At 53.1% G+C, this 12,518-nt stretch overlaps 1 protein-coding gene across 3 annotated transcripts in view; it reads right to left on the reverse strand.

The window, feature by feature from the left end:
• Positions 1-12,518, reverse strand: part of TPST2 (tyrosylprotein sulfotransferase 2) — a 58,173-nt gene that overhangs the window by 45,516 nt on the left and 139 nt on the right. Inside the window, exon 1 of one of the 3 annotated variants that reach the window (XM_082641579.1) lies at positions 5,489-5,593. The exons of the other annotated variants lie outside the window; for them this stretch is intronic. The gene's annotated coding sequence lies outside the window, so the exon portion shown is untranslated. Of the gene's footprint in view, positions 1-5,488; positions 5,594-12,518 lie in introns of those variants that run through there. 3 annotated transcript variants of the gene reach the window in all.

The following is a 12,518-nucleotide window of genomic DNA, read 5'->3' on the forward strand; positions in this document are numbered from 1 at the left end:
TACCTGGCACACACTGGGGCATCAGTAAACACTGGCTACGAATATCATGATTGTGACACCAAGTGCCTTCTTGTCCCTATACTGTCACTGACACTATACCTTCTTCCTATGACACCTCCCTTCCCTTCTCATCTCCTCTAATAATTACGGTAATAACAATAGTAATAATCACAATTACCAGTTGCTGAGGGCCTCTTGTTTGCCAGACTGTGCCCAGAGTTCTTCACACGGACCACCTCCTTCCCAGCACATCCTCCTGGAGCAATGCCACTGTGATTCCTGTACTTCTCCTGTGATAGTTAATTGTATGTGTCAACCTGTTAATTGTATGGGCAACCTAAGGGATGCCCACATAGCTGGTCAAACATTCTGGGTGTGTCTGTGAGGGTGTTTCTGGAAAGGATTCATGTCTGAATTGTTAGACGGAGTAAAGATCGCCCTCAGCAATGCGGGTGGGAATCGTCCAATCCATTGAGAACAAAAACGTGGAGGAAGGAATTTGCTCTTTTTCTGCTGGAGATGCATGCTTGACATCCATCTCCTGCCCTCACACACAGATGCTCCTGGTTCTCAGGCCTTCAGACTCGGACTGAATTACACCAGCAGCATTCCTCGGTCTCCAGCCTGCAGATGGCAGATCATGGGGTTTCTCAGCCCCCATAACTGGGTGAGCTAGTTCCTGCAATAAGTCTCCTCTTGAAATACATCTGTCTCTCTATATAGGTCCCATTGGTTCTGTTTCTCTGGCGAACTCTGATACATCTCCCTGTGCGTCCGTCTTTCCCCCTAAAACGTCAGCGCCCCAAGGGCAGGGATGGTGTGTCTCGCTCACTGCTGGATCCCCAGTGCCTAGCATGGAGTCTGGTATACAGAAGGTGCTCAATATTCGCTGCATAAATGAGACCCCATTGAACCCTCACAAAAACCTACTGACATCAATGATGATAGATAGTGTCACTTTAAACTGAAGATGTGAAGGGTACAAATAACTAAGAAAATTACCCAAGGCGGCACAGCACTAAATGGTAAAACTCAGATTTGAACTGGGGCCTTCAGACGCCAAGCTCATGCTCTTACGAATTAGGGAAATCCCACATCCCAAACAGGGCTCCACCTCGCAACCCGGGAGGCTGCCGATGGGGCCGGACTCCTTGAAACACATCAAGGCTGTACTTTGGGGGTAACGTTTCCAAGGGGACCTTCCTGTGCCATCAAAGCCTGGAGAAGGTGGATCTGAAAGAACGTGTGGGTCACCACGGGAGACTGATGCCCAAGTAACTGGATGATGGGCTGAATGAAATGAGAGCTGGATTAGGGAAGCAAGTCATGTGATCAGGGAAGTCAGAAGGCTGTGGATTCTGGCTGGGACAGGGCGGGGGCGTGGTGAGGCCCAAGCAGGAATCTGTGCTGAGTCTAAAAGGATGGGCTGCGGTCTTAGCAGGTGCAGAGGGGAGGGGAAGCACCCCAGGGGGAGGGCAGAGCTTGATCACAGAGGCCTGGAGGTGTGAATTTGTGCTGGAAATTAGGAGACCGGCAAAGGATTCCCCGTGAGCGGAACAGTCTGGGGGTGGGGGTTGGGGAGAGGGGAAATTATAATGGTAATAAAAATGACAAGAACAGTGATTGTAATAACAGCAAACATGGATACAGCGCTTACTCCGTGCCCAGGCACTGTTCTAGGCAGTATACACGTATTAGCTCATTTAATTCTCACAGCTCATCTACGAGACCAGTGCTGTTATTATCCCATTTTACAGACGAGTAAGCCGAGGCACAGAGAGGTAAAGTCCTCGCCTGAGAGCTCAAGGCAGGGAGATAGTGGAGCAGGGTCTTAAGCCTACACTGCCTGGTTTTAGAGCATGTACTACTACGGTGGTTCTCAAACTGGGTTCCCAGACAGCTGCATCCTGCAGCACCTGGGAACCGGTAAGAAATGCAAATTCTCGGGCCCCTTGCAGACCTGCTGGATGGGGGATTCTGGGTATGGGGTGCAGCAAGCTGTGTAAAACAAGCCCTCCATGGGGTGCTGCTGCTTGTTCAAAGGCACTGCACTACCAGGAACCCTCTCACAAGGGGTGGGGAGGCAAGAGGCGGGCGGGGGCCGATCTCGGGGCCTGGAGTCGGGGGAGGAGGAGTACCCCTCCGTCCTCTGCAGGCTACAGGGAGCTACGTCTTCTCCTTCTGGGTTTCCCCAGCGAACCCACAATAGGCCTGTGATTATAACAGCATCCTCCGTGTGACCCAAACGCAACATATAACCAGAGGACTGAGGTTCCCAAGGCCAGGGTAGCCACAGACCCTGCTGAGAACAAGCACGCTGTCCACCCACTGTGAAGTCAGCAGCCTCCGACCCCAGAGACCCGACCCTGTCTGCAATCCTCAGGACTGTGCATCATCACCTGGAGGGTGTGTAGAGACAGAGAGGACCTCCAGGGAGGAAAAGCTTGCCCAGGGTCCCCCAGCAGGAGGCAAGGTGGCCTCAAACCTGTCTCCCGCCTCCTAAGAGGTGGTTTTCACAGGACACCTACAGAGGGCCACTAGAGCACCCACCTGCTCTCCCTGTCTTGCTTGGGGTCGGGGACCCAGACTCTGCTCTGTGCTCCAAACCTGTTTGCACGATCCTCAGCAAATCACCTCAACTCTCTAGACATGTTTCCGTGTTGGCGAAAGGGAAGGGCTGGACCCAATCTCTAATCTGGCTATGCTCCCCCAAACTCTCAGCCCTTAAACATGCACTGCTGGCCTACTGTGTGCTCAAGGGGAGCCAAGGACACACTGCGTGGTGCCTGCCTGTGGAGCTCACAGCCTCTCGGTGGCCCGAGGAAGGGCGAAGGTGACATCCCGTGGGCCTTGCACCTACTCCTGGGAGCCAGAATCCTCGATCAAACCCAAATCGGCGTTCAGCCCTCTTGCTGTCAACCCAGGCTTCCTCTCCGCACCCCGGGCCCCCACAGCCCTGGGGCCAGCTGGGCCGGGTGAAGGGCCCGGGGCCAGGGCTGGATTCCAAACCCTGGACTACGGCATGGCCTCCACAGACCTCCTAATCTCCCTCTCTTCACCGGGGAAGTGGCCCACACCAAGTCTCCCACACGTCCACTGGGGAAGCTTGGCCGGGTCCCCGGGCTCTGCAAGGGCTCTGATGGTTCTGAGGCAGGATATCACTCACGGCCAAAGGAAGTGGGACGGAGATGGAGGAAGGGAAAGCAAGGAAGAGCGGTGTTAGGGTGTGTGCGTGCGAGGAGGAGAAGGGGAAGCAGTGCAGGTGGGGGAGGGAGACGACAGACAGACAGACAGACAGGGATAGAGATGGGGGAACCAGGGATGCGGAGAGACAGAGGTGGGAGAGAGATGTGGGGAGACAGAAACAAGGAGAGACAGAGATGAAGGGAGACAGCGTCAGGGGAGAGACATAAACAAGAGGGAGACAGGGATCGGAGACAGGGAGCAACAAAAATAGAGACGAAGACAGACACAGGGCGTGGGGGAGGAGGAAGACGGGGAGAGGGAGCAGCCTGGAACAGGAACCTCAGCTGCCCAGCGAGAACCAGGACCCATGCCGGCACCACCATGGCTAATGGAGTCCTTCCCCACCCCCACCCCAGGTCAAGGCCCCTGGGGCTTCAGAGAAAGAGCAGCATATTAAGAGGAAGGCTGCTGCTGGTCTGGCCCCCTCCTGCCACGGGGCTCCCCAAATTCCCACCTGCTGAAGACCACCTTCATTCATTCATGACACTGGCTACAGCCAGAACCCCCTTTACTCTCACCTACTTAATATTTTTGTTAAATGGATTCAATATCGTTAAAACATTTTCAAAGGAAACTCTGACCCCCCCCCAGCTTAAATTAAAAACACACCCTAATTAAAAAGTAACTGCAAAAACACACGCAAAGGAAGCAATCCTTCTGCCTTCTAGCTGGAGACTGCCGCCTGCCCAAGGACCCCAGGGGGGCCCAGTGGGGGTCTGCTCTTTGTTAATCCACAGGACTCTGGAGAGAAACATTGAGGTAGCACCTAGTGAAGACTCTGTCCAGGGAGTCATCAGAGGGTAGAAGGGGACTTGGAGAGGAAAACTCTTTTTCATTCTCCAGGGTAAAATCCAGGTTCTCTGACCTGGCCAATTTTTTTTTTTTTTTTTCTTTTTGCGGTATGCGGGCCTCTCACTGCTGTGGCCTCTCCCGTTGCGGAGCACAGGCTCCGGATGCGCAGGCCCAGCGGCCATGGCTCACGGGCCCAGCCGCTCCGCGGCATATGGGATCCTCCCAGACCGGGGCACGAACCCGTATCCCCTGCATCGGCAGGCGGACTCTCAACCACTGCGCCACCAGGGAGGCCCTGACCTGGCCAATTTTAACACCCTCCCACTCCCAACATACACATGCAAACATACTAAATCTCAGTGTCATGAACTCTAACCTACAAAGCCCCCAGTTTTGTGGCTGTGGTTCCCTTCCCCTAGAAAACCTTTCCTGCCTTCCTCTACCCATCTAACTCCTATTGGTATAATTTATACCCCCTCCTCCAGGAAGCCTTCCCTGACTGCCTCCCATCCTTGTGTCAATGTCCCTCAAAACGCTTAGCAGCCTGCGTGGCCTCCTCCACCGGAAGGCGAAGGGCTGGGCATCCCCCACATCTTCTCAGGACTCAGCAAGGCCCCCAACTCCCAGCATGGGCTGCGAGGATATTTGTTGACTCAATGGAAGAACAGACAAATAAAGAAATGAAGGTACCTCAGCACCCTTGGACGGGTTGAAATCAAAACAAAAGCTTCTCTGTGCTCCATAAAAAATGTCCATGCAGAAGCTCTCATGTAAAAAGAATGAGCTGACCTGGTTCCAACCGGCCTCACCCAGCTCCTGGCCCCCCAGTCTCTGGGCCAGTGACCCAATCTCTATGAGCCTCAGTTTTCTCACCTATAAAATGGATACAGCAGTGAACTACCCGTAAAGAGCTAAGGACCCTGGAGGCCCTCAAATGTTAACTGCAATCATTCTTTTTATTACCACCTTACACTCCCCAAATCACAAAATATTATTACTTGAAGGAACCCAAGAGATGAGTAGATTGAGACTGCCAGACTTTCTGTAAAGGGCCCAATAATTGTTGTATTTTCAGTCCTGTGGACCACAGGGTCTCTGTTGGAACTACTCTACTCTGCTGTTGTAGCACGGAAGCAGCCATAGACAAAATGTAAGTAAAAGCGTGGCTGTGTTCCAATAAAACTTTACTTACACGAACAAGCAAATGGGCCGGATTTGGCCCAGGGGCTGTAGTTTCCTGACCTCTGATATAGGCTGTCACTGCTCCAAGTGTGGTCTTTAGACAAGCAGCACTGGAGTCTGCTAGGAGCTGGCTAGAAAGGCAGTCACAGGCCCTGTCCCCAATCAGAATCTACACTTTGGCAAGAGCTCTAGGGGATTCGTGAAAGTGTTTGAGAGGTGTGGTCCCCAATTTCCCAGCTCAGCACCTCGGGTCAGAGATGTGATTTACCCTTTTTCTTGTTTGCTGCCTCCACCAGAAGACGCACTCTGGAAAAAGTGGGGCCTGGTGGCTTCCTGAATCCTGCACCCAGCCTCTAGCTGAGAACCTGTAGCATGTCCCTATTCAGCAAGTTACTGAGTGCGCAGTATGACCCAGGCCCAGGGCCAGGTGCAGGGGACACGCCAATTACTGCAGACATCACTCCATGGCTCTCCGTGCAGTGATGGGACGGATGGATGACTCGCTCGGGCAGCCACTGGAGTTGGGCAGATCTGGGTTTGAATCCCAGTGTTGTCACTTCAGGCCTGTGTGACCTCGGGAAAGTGACTCAAGTCTCAGTTTCCAGGAAATGGAGTTGTCAATAACAAAAATGTCTCCCTGGTACCCTGTGAGGACAGGGAGAGGGTATTGGATGGTGTCCCAGCAGCTGTGCAGCTGGCGTGGATGCGCTGGTACACAGACACACACCCGCCAGTGCTCACGGCAGAGGGACCTCGGCTGGCCCCAAATAACTCTGTGGGTTAAGCAGGGACCTGGGCCAGGTAAGGCGGGACCCTGGGGCCCAGAGACAGGGGCTCCTCACCCGGGGAGTGTGGGATGGGGACAAGGATGTGTTAAAAGCCTTGAGGGTTTACAGTGGCAGAAGAGGTATCAGAGGCCTCAGACAGCCTCCAACGACCTAGAAAAGCAGAGCTGGAAAGACTCTTGGAGAACATCAAAACCAGTGGTTTAAAAAATGTATCAATTTTTTTTAACTTTCTTTTTAAATAAATAATTAATTAATTAATTAATTAATTAGGCTGTGTTGGGTCTTTGTTGCTACACGTGGGCTTTCTCTAGTTGTGGTGAGCGGCGGCTACCCTTCATTGTGGTGTGTGCGCTTCTCATTGTGGTGGCTTATCTTGTTGCGGAGCATGGGCTCTAGGGCACTCAGGCTTTAGTAGCTGTAATGCGTGGGCTTCAGTAGTTGTGGCTCACAGGCTCTAGAGTGCAGGCTCAGTAGCTGTGGCGCACGGGCTTAGTTGCTCCGCGGCATGTGGGATCTTCCCGGACCAGGGCTCGAACCTGTGTCCCCTGCATTGGCAGGCGGGTTCTTAACCACTGCACCACCAGGGAAGCCCTATATTATTTTTTAAAGCAACAGATCTGCTTGTTCAAGTGACACCCAGGCAGGTCCCTGGTGTCCTCAGAGCCCTGAAGGCGTGCACTGGGCCAGGGGGCTCTCAGGGCCAGGGGACCGTGGGGAGCGACCAGGACAGCCCAGGCCATCGATGGGGCAGCTTCAGGCCACTCTAGTTTGGCCCAAGCTCTTGAGTTTCCATAAGAAGTGAGACACTGGAATTATTCTCTAAAAATATTTGAATGTTTTCTCATTTTAAAATACAGCACTAGATTGGGATCGACACATATACACTATTGATACTATGTATAAAATAGACAACTGATGGGAACATACTGTATAGCACAGGGAACTCTACTTAATGCACAGGTGGTGTCCTAAATGGAGGGGATGTATGTATGTGTACGGCTGATTCATTTTGCTGTGCAGCAGAAGCTAACACAACATTGTAAAGCAACTACAGTCCAATAAAAATTAATTAAAATAAAATAAAATACAGCACTGTGGGAGCTACACAAAAACCAACCTGCAGGGCGAAGCCATTGACTGGCAGCTTGTTACAGCCCTACCTGCCCATTTCACAGGTGGGGAAACTGAGTCTCAGAGAGGGGAAGCACCTTGCCCAATGTCACACAGCAACGTGGAATCAGAGCTGAGACTCAGTTGCCTCCAAGCTCTTGTCCAGCCCCCTCATGAGAGTGGGGGGAGTGGGGGGACACTGGGAAGGGGGGTAGGAATATAGTCTTCACAAGCCAAGAGCCCTGCTTGTTCTGTCTGTCCAGGAAAGAATGTGGGCAAAGAGGCAGGAAAAGGGACGAACAATTATTAATAACATAATTTTACAATCATATAATATGTAAGAATAATTCTGTAATAATGTAATAATAGCAACTGACATTTTCTGAGCGTTTTCTGTGTGCTAGGCATTAAGACAGGGTATCAAGAAGGGGGTAAGATGAAAATTAAAAAGAGTGTAGACTCTGGATTCAAACCCTGTCTCTCCCACTTCCTAGCTGGGTGACCTTATGCAAATTACTTCACCTCTCTGTGCCTCAGGGTGTACATCTCAGAGGGCTGCTGGGAGAATTAAATGAGTTCAAGTACATAAAGTACCTAGAACATTGCCTGGCACCCAGTAAGCCCTGTTGACATTTTATTTATAATTATTGCCTCTGGACAGATGGGGAAGCCGAGGCTCACAAAGGGACACGTTCAAGTGTCTCCAAAGATCCTGTCTGACCTTGGGGCCTTGCATTTTGCCTGACAGAAGGGTAGGTATTAGGTTGGCGAAAAAGTTCGTTTGGGTTTTTCCATAAGATGTTACGGAAGGGGACTTCCCTGGTAGCGCAGTGGTTAAGAATCCGCCTGCCAGTGCAGGGGACATGGGTTCAAGCCCTGGTCCGGGAAGATCCCACATGCCGCGGAGCAACTAAGCCCGTGCACCACAATTACTGAGCCTGCGCTATAGAGTCCGCGAGCCACAACTACGGAGCCTGAGTGCCGCAGCTACTGAAGCCTGTGTGCCTAGAGCCCAAGCTCTGCAACAAGAGAAGCCACAGCAATGAGAAGCCTGCGCACCGCAACGAAGAGCAGCCCCCTCTCGCCACAACTAGAGAAAGCCTGTGCGCAGCAACGAAGACCCAATGCAGCCAAAAATATAAATAAATGAATAAAATAAAATTAAGAAAAAAAAATGTTACGGAAAAACCCGAACGAATATTTTGGCCAACCCCAATACTTTATCCCCGATCCCTCCCGCCAACAACTGCAGGAGGTAGGTCCCGTTTGCGCTTCTATTCTGCAGATGAGAAAACTGAGGCATAGGAAGGCAGCTAGGGAACCCAGACCCATCGCCCCTAAGTGGACTGGCTGGATTCTAACACAGGCCTGAGCCCTGGAGGATGCTATCACCCAGCCCACTTTCTGGCCACCTGCCCACCTTCTGGCTACAGCCACGTGGGTCAAAAGTCTGGTTGATGCAAAATTCACTTGGCAGCCAGGGCAGCTGCCCTGCCCTTGCTGCCCACCTTCTGAGCATGCAGGATAACAAGCAGCTTCTCCGGGCGGCAGCCCCAGACGTTCCCCAGGGCACGTGGGCACTGCCCTCTTCGGTTCTTCCCTGCAATTTCAGGCCCAGCTCTCGGGCTGCTCTGAATGAATCATTCCCACAAGTCCTCCTCGGGCCGCGGCAGCCCAGGGTGGAGGAGACCCAAGCAGGGGCATGGGAAGGGGCAGGCAACCCAGAACCTTCTCTGGAGCAGCCCCATTCAGGGTGGATGTGTCTGCAGAGAGCAAGGGGCTTTGCAGGCAGTAGGAACGGGTGGTAAGTGGGGAGGCCAGGAGCCAGCTACCCAGACAAGCTTCCACGCCACCACATGGCAAATCAAAGCCACGCAGGCCACAACCGGGCTTTCAAGTCGTCAATACCAGCCACTTCTGACCTGCCACTCCTGCTACAAATTGATCCACAAAGTCACGTCGATAAAGCATCTGAACACTTTATGATTCCCAAGGTGGTACTGCATTCAGTCCATGCCCATTCCCCAGCAGGGTACACTGAGGCCCAGCAAGGGGCAGCCCCTTGACTAGCCTCCTCAACCCTGTTTCCGTTTCCCCAGGCTGCCTTCTTCATGCACAGGAAATCAGGACTTTAAAAGGCCAAGAGAGCGAAAGTATGCACAAGTGAATAAAAGCAGGAGGGGCTGGACACGGCCACCAGAAGGCCTGGTCTCCATAGCCCTCCCAAAGAGCAGCTGCCCAGGTAGGAGGAGGCCGGTGGCTGGGACCCGGGAACACAGAGCCCGAGGCTGGCTGAAGTTCCCGAACCAGCAGGTTACAGGCTGAACCTCGTGAAGAACGGATGACCTTCAAGCCCCTTTGTTATCCTGTGTTGCTGGCACCCTCTGACCCAGGATCTTCCCTGCAGCCTGGCCTCATGGAAGGCAAAGAGCATGTGGGAAGAGGTGGGCATCCCAGGTAGGGGGACGACACCCGAGAGGAGGGACAGGGGTGTCTGTGTGTCCAGCGTGTCACGGGTGACGCATCTGTCGCTCAGGACTGCTGGCCTCAGGCCTAGGGGTGGCATCTCTGGAAATAAGCAGTGGCTCACTTAGGGTATATCTAAGGGAACCACGTGGCCACCAGGGGAGGTCACCTTCAGAATGAGCATAGTGGTAGCGGGTGGAACACAGGCAGGACCAGACCCCACTTCCGAGCCAAGGGACAGGCCTTCCCTTAAGGAAGGAAGCCCGCCAAGGGTCTCCCTGGCCTCCACATGGAGCCTCAGCTGTCAAGGGACCCCCGCTGGCCTGGTGTGGGAAGGTCTGAGCTGTCCCCCCCGCTTTACCTTCATCCCATGCAGAGGTCCCTAAAGGCACCACCAGATCCTGAGCTGGGTCTTGGGTTGGGCACTGCGAGCCCTGGGTTCCTCATGGCCTCCTCTGGTCCCGCTCAAGAACAGAAGGGACACAGTGCACAGGTACCTCGGCTAAGAGGCCCACAGGCTTGATCTGTTTCCCTAACTGATGGTCCCAGAGGCATTCCCAGTTACTCTGCTAAGGAGGAGCTTAATTTCACGTGTGTTAGTTTCATGTACGTTAATTTCACGTGTGTTAATTTCTAACTAGCACATCAAAGCCAGTGATTTCAAAGATTAGGACTGCTGAAGACTAAATTTGTTTAAGATCATATCCCAACCCTCATCTGCTGCTGGTGGAATTATAAAATGGTGAAGCTGCTTTGGAAAATGTTTTAGCAGTTCCTCAAAAGGTGGAACACAGAATTACCATATGACCCCACAATTCCACTTCTAGGGCTGTACCCCCAGAGAACTGAAAATATACGCCACACAAAGACTTGCACACGAATGCTCACAGCAGCACTACTCGTAACAGCCCCATAAGCGGCAACAACCCAAATGCCCAACAACTGATAAATGGATAGGGCTTCCCTGGTGGCGCAGTGGTTGAGAGTCCGCCTGCTGATGCAGGGGACATGGGTTCGTGCCCTGGTCTGGGGGGATCCCACATGCCGCGGAGCGGCTGGGCCCATGAGCCATGGCTGCGAAGCCTGCGCGTCCGTAGCCTGTGCTCCGCAACGGGAGAGGCCACAACAGTGAGAGGCCCGCGTACCGCACCAAAAAAAAAAAAAAAAAAAAAAAGAATGAAATGCTGAAATAAAAAAAGTAATGAAGTACTGCATGCTAGCATATGGACAAACGTTGGAAACATTCTAAGTGAAAAGCACCAATCACAAAAGGCCATAGTGCATAATTCCATTTATAGGAAATGTCCGGAACAGGCAAATCCATAGAGGTGGAAAGTAGATTAGTGATTGCCAGGGGCTGGGGTGGGGGTGGGGGGGGATTGGGAGTGACACTGATGGGCCCAGGGTTTCCTTTTGGGTGATGAAAATGTTCTAGAATTAGACAGTGGTGACGGTTGCACAACTCTGAAAATCCTAAAAACCACTAAATTAAATACTTTAAAAGGGTGAATTGTATGGCATATGAGTTACATCTCAATAAGGCTACTATAAAAAATTACATGAAATTTTAAAAAAGAAGGTGATATATATATTAAGTAAATAATAGTATCAATATTATACAATTGGGATTCGATGAGTTTTAAAACGGTTGATTTATAAATGACACAATAAACCCAATTTCACAGTCATGGAAACTGAGGCTGAGTGAGGGGGAATGACTCGCCCAGGCCACATCACTACTAAACCAGAGTGAGTCACACCAAAATTTGTCCAAACACAGAAGCTTGGCCTAACCATCTAGACACGCAGCTGAACGAAGGGATTTGAGATGGGATATGGGGAGAGGTGCCCACAGCCCAGAATGGGGGCCAGACCTGCAAAGAGGTTAATAAGTGAGGGAAAGGGCCAGACACCTCTGTGGGATTCAAAACACGAAGCACCCAACAATGCCTGGGGAGTGCCAGGGAAGGCTTCCAGGAGGAGGTGCTGCCCAAGCAGGCTTCTGAAGGATGAGTAGGAGTTTACCAGCCCTCCCGCCCCAACACCTCTATAAGACGCATGAAGTCAGGGGGCCTAAGGGTGAGTTTCAGCTCTGCCACATCCTAGCTGTTGGACCTAGGGCCGTGGGCACAAGACCTCTCTGAGCCTCAGTTTACCCATCTGTAAAAGGGGAAGCAAAGTGATCAGCCCTTCTAACTACTGCACTCAATCGGATGGTTCCCACCCTTCCTCCCGAGGGGACCAGCCTTTGAGTGGAAAAGCCAGACCTCGACCTCTGTCCCACATAATAATAACAGGCTTTGCCAGGTTAGGCGTGCCCAACCTTGGTGACCATGCCCCCTTTCCCTTGCTGCCACTCACGTCCCAGCTTTACGAGGCACCTCCCGTTCAGCTCACACTGAGAAGGGGAGGTTACTGGGCGGTGGGATCCTCTGGTCAAACTCCACCCCCCCTCCTTGCGGGTGACCCCCAAGTTCACCAGGGCTGCCCCTATCCCATGCTCTTGGCGTCCCCCTCCCCAGGCAGCGATTTCCGCCCCCCAACCCCTTCACTTTAGGTACGCCTCGTAACTCCACGGCGGCTGCAAGTTAACTTCAACGCGCCCCCCGCGCGTCCAGGCGCCCGCGTGTGGGGCGCGCCGGGGAGGGGTCGGGGGCTCAGACAGCGGAGACACGCCACCTCCCCCCCGAAACACACACACGCTGAGCGTCTTCCCCGAGCAAGGTCCGAAGCGAGAATCGCGGTCACGGGGGCCGGGTGTCCGCCGCACCCGGGGGAAAGTGCTCGCAGCGCCGGGCGGGTGCGAATCCGCGAACCTCCCGCCCGCCCGCGCCGCCTCCCTCCCAGCACCCAGCCGCGGAACCCGAGCAGCTGCGTCGGGCCCGGGAAGAAGCCGCGAGGACCGAGGGCTCCCCGCCGCCCGAGGCCGACCCG

The sequence above is a fragment of the Mesoplodon mirus genome (assembly GCF_964341445.2).
Source record: "Mesoplodon mirus genome assembly, chromosome: 13".
NCBI lineage: Eukaryota > Metazoa > Chordata > Mammalia > Artiodactyla > Ziphiidae > Mesoplodon > Mesoplodon mirus.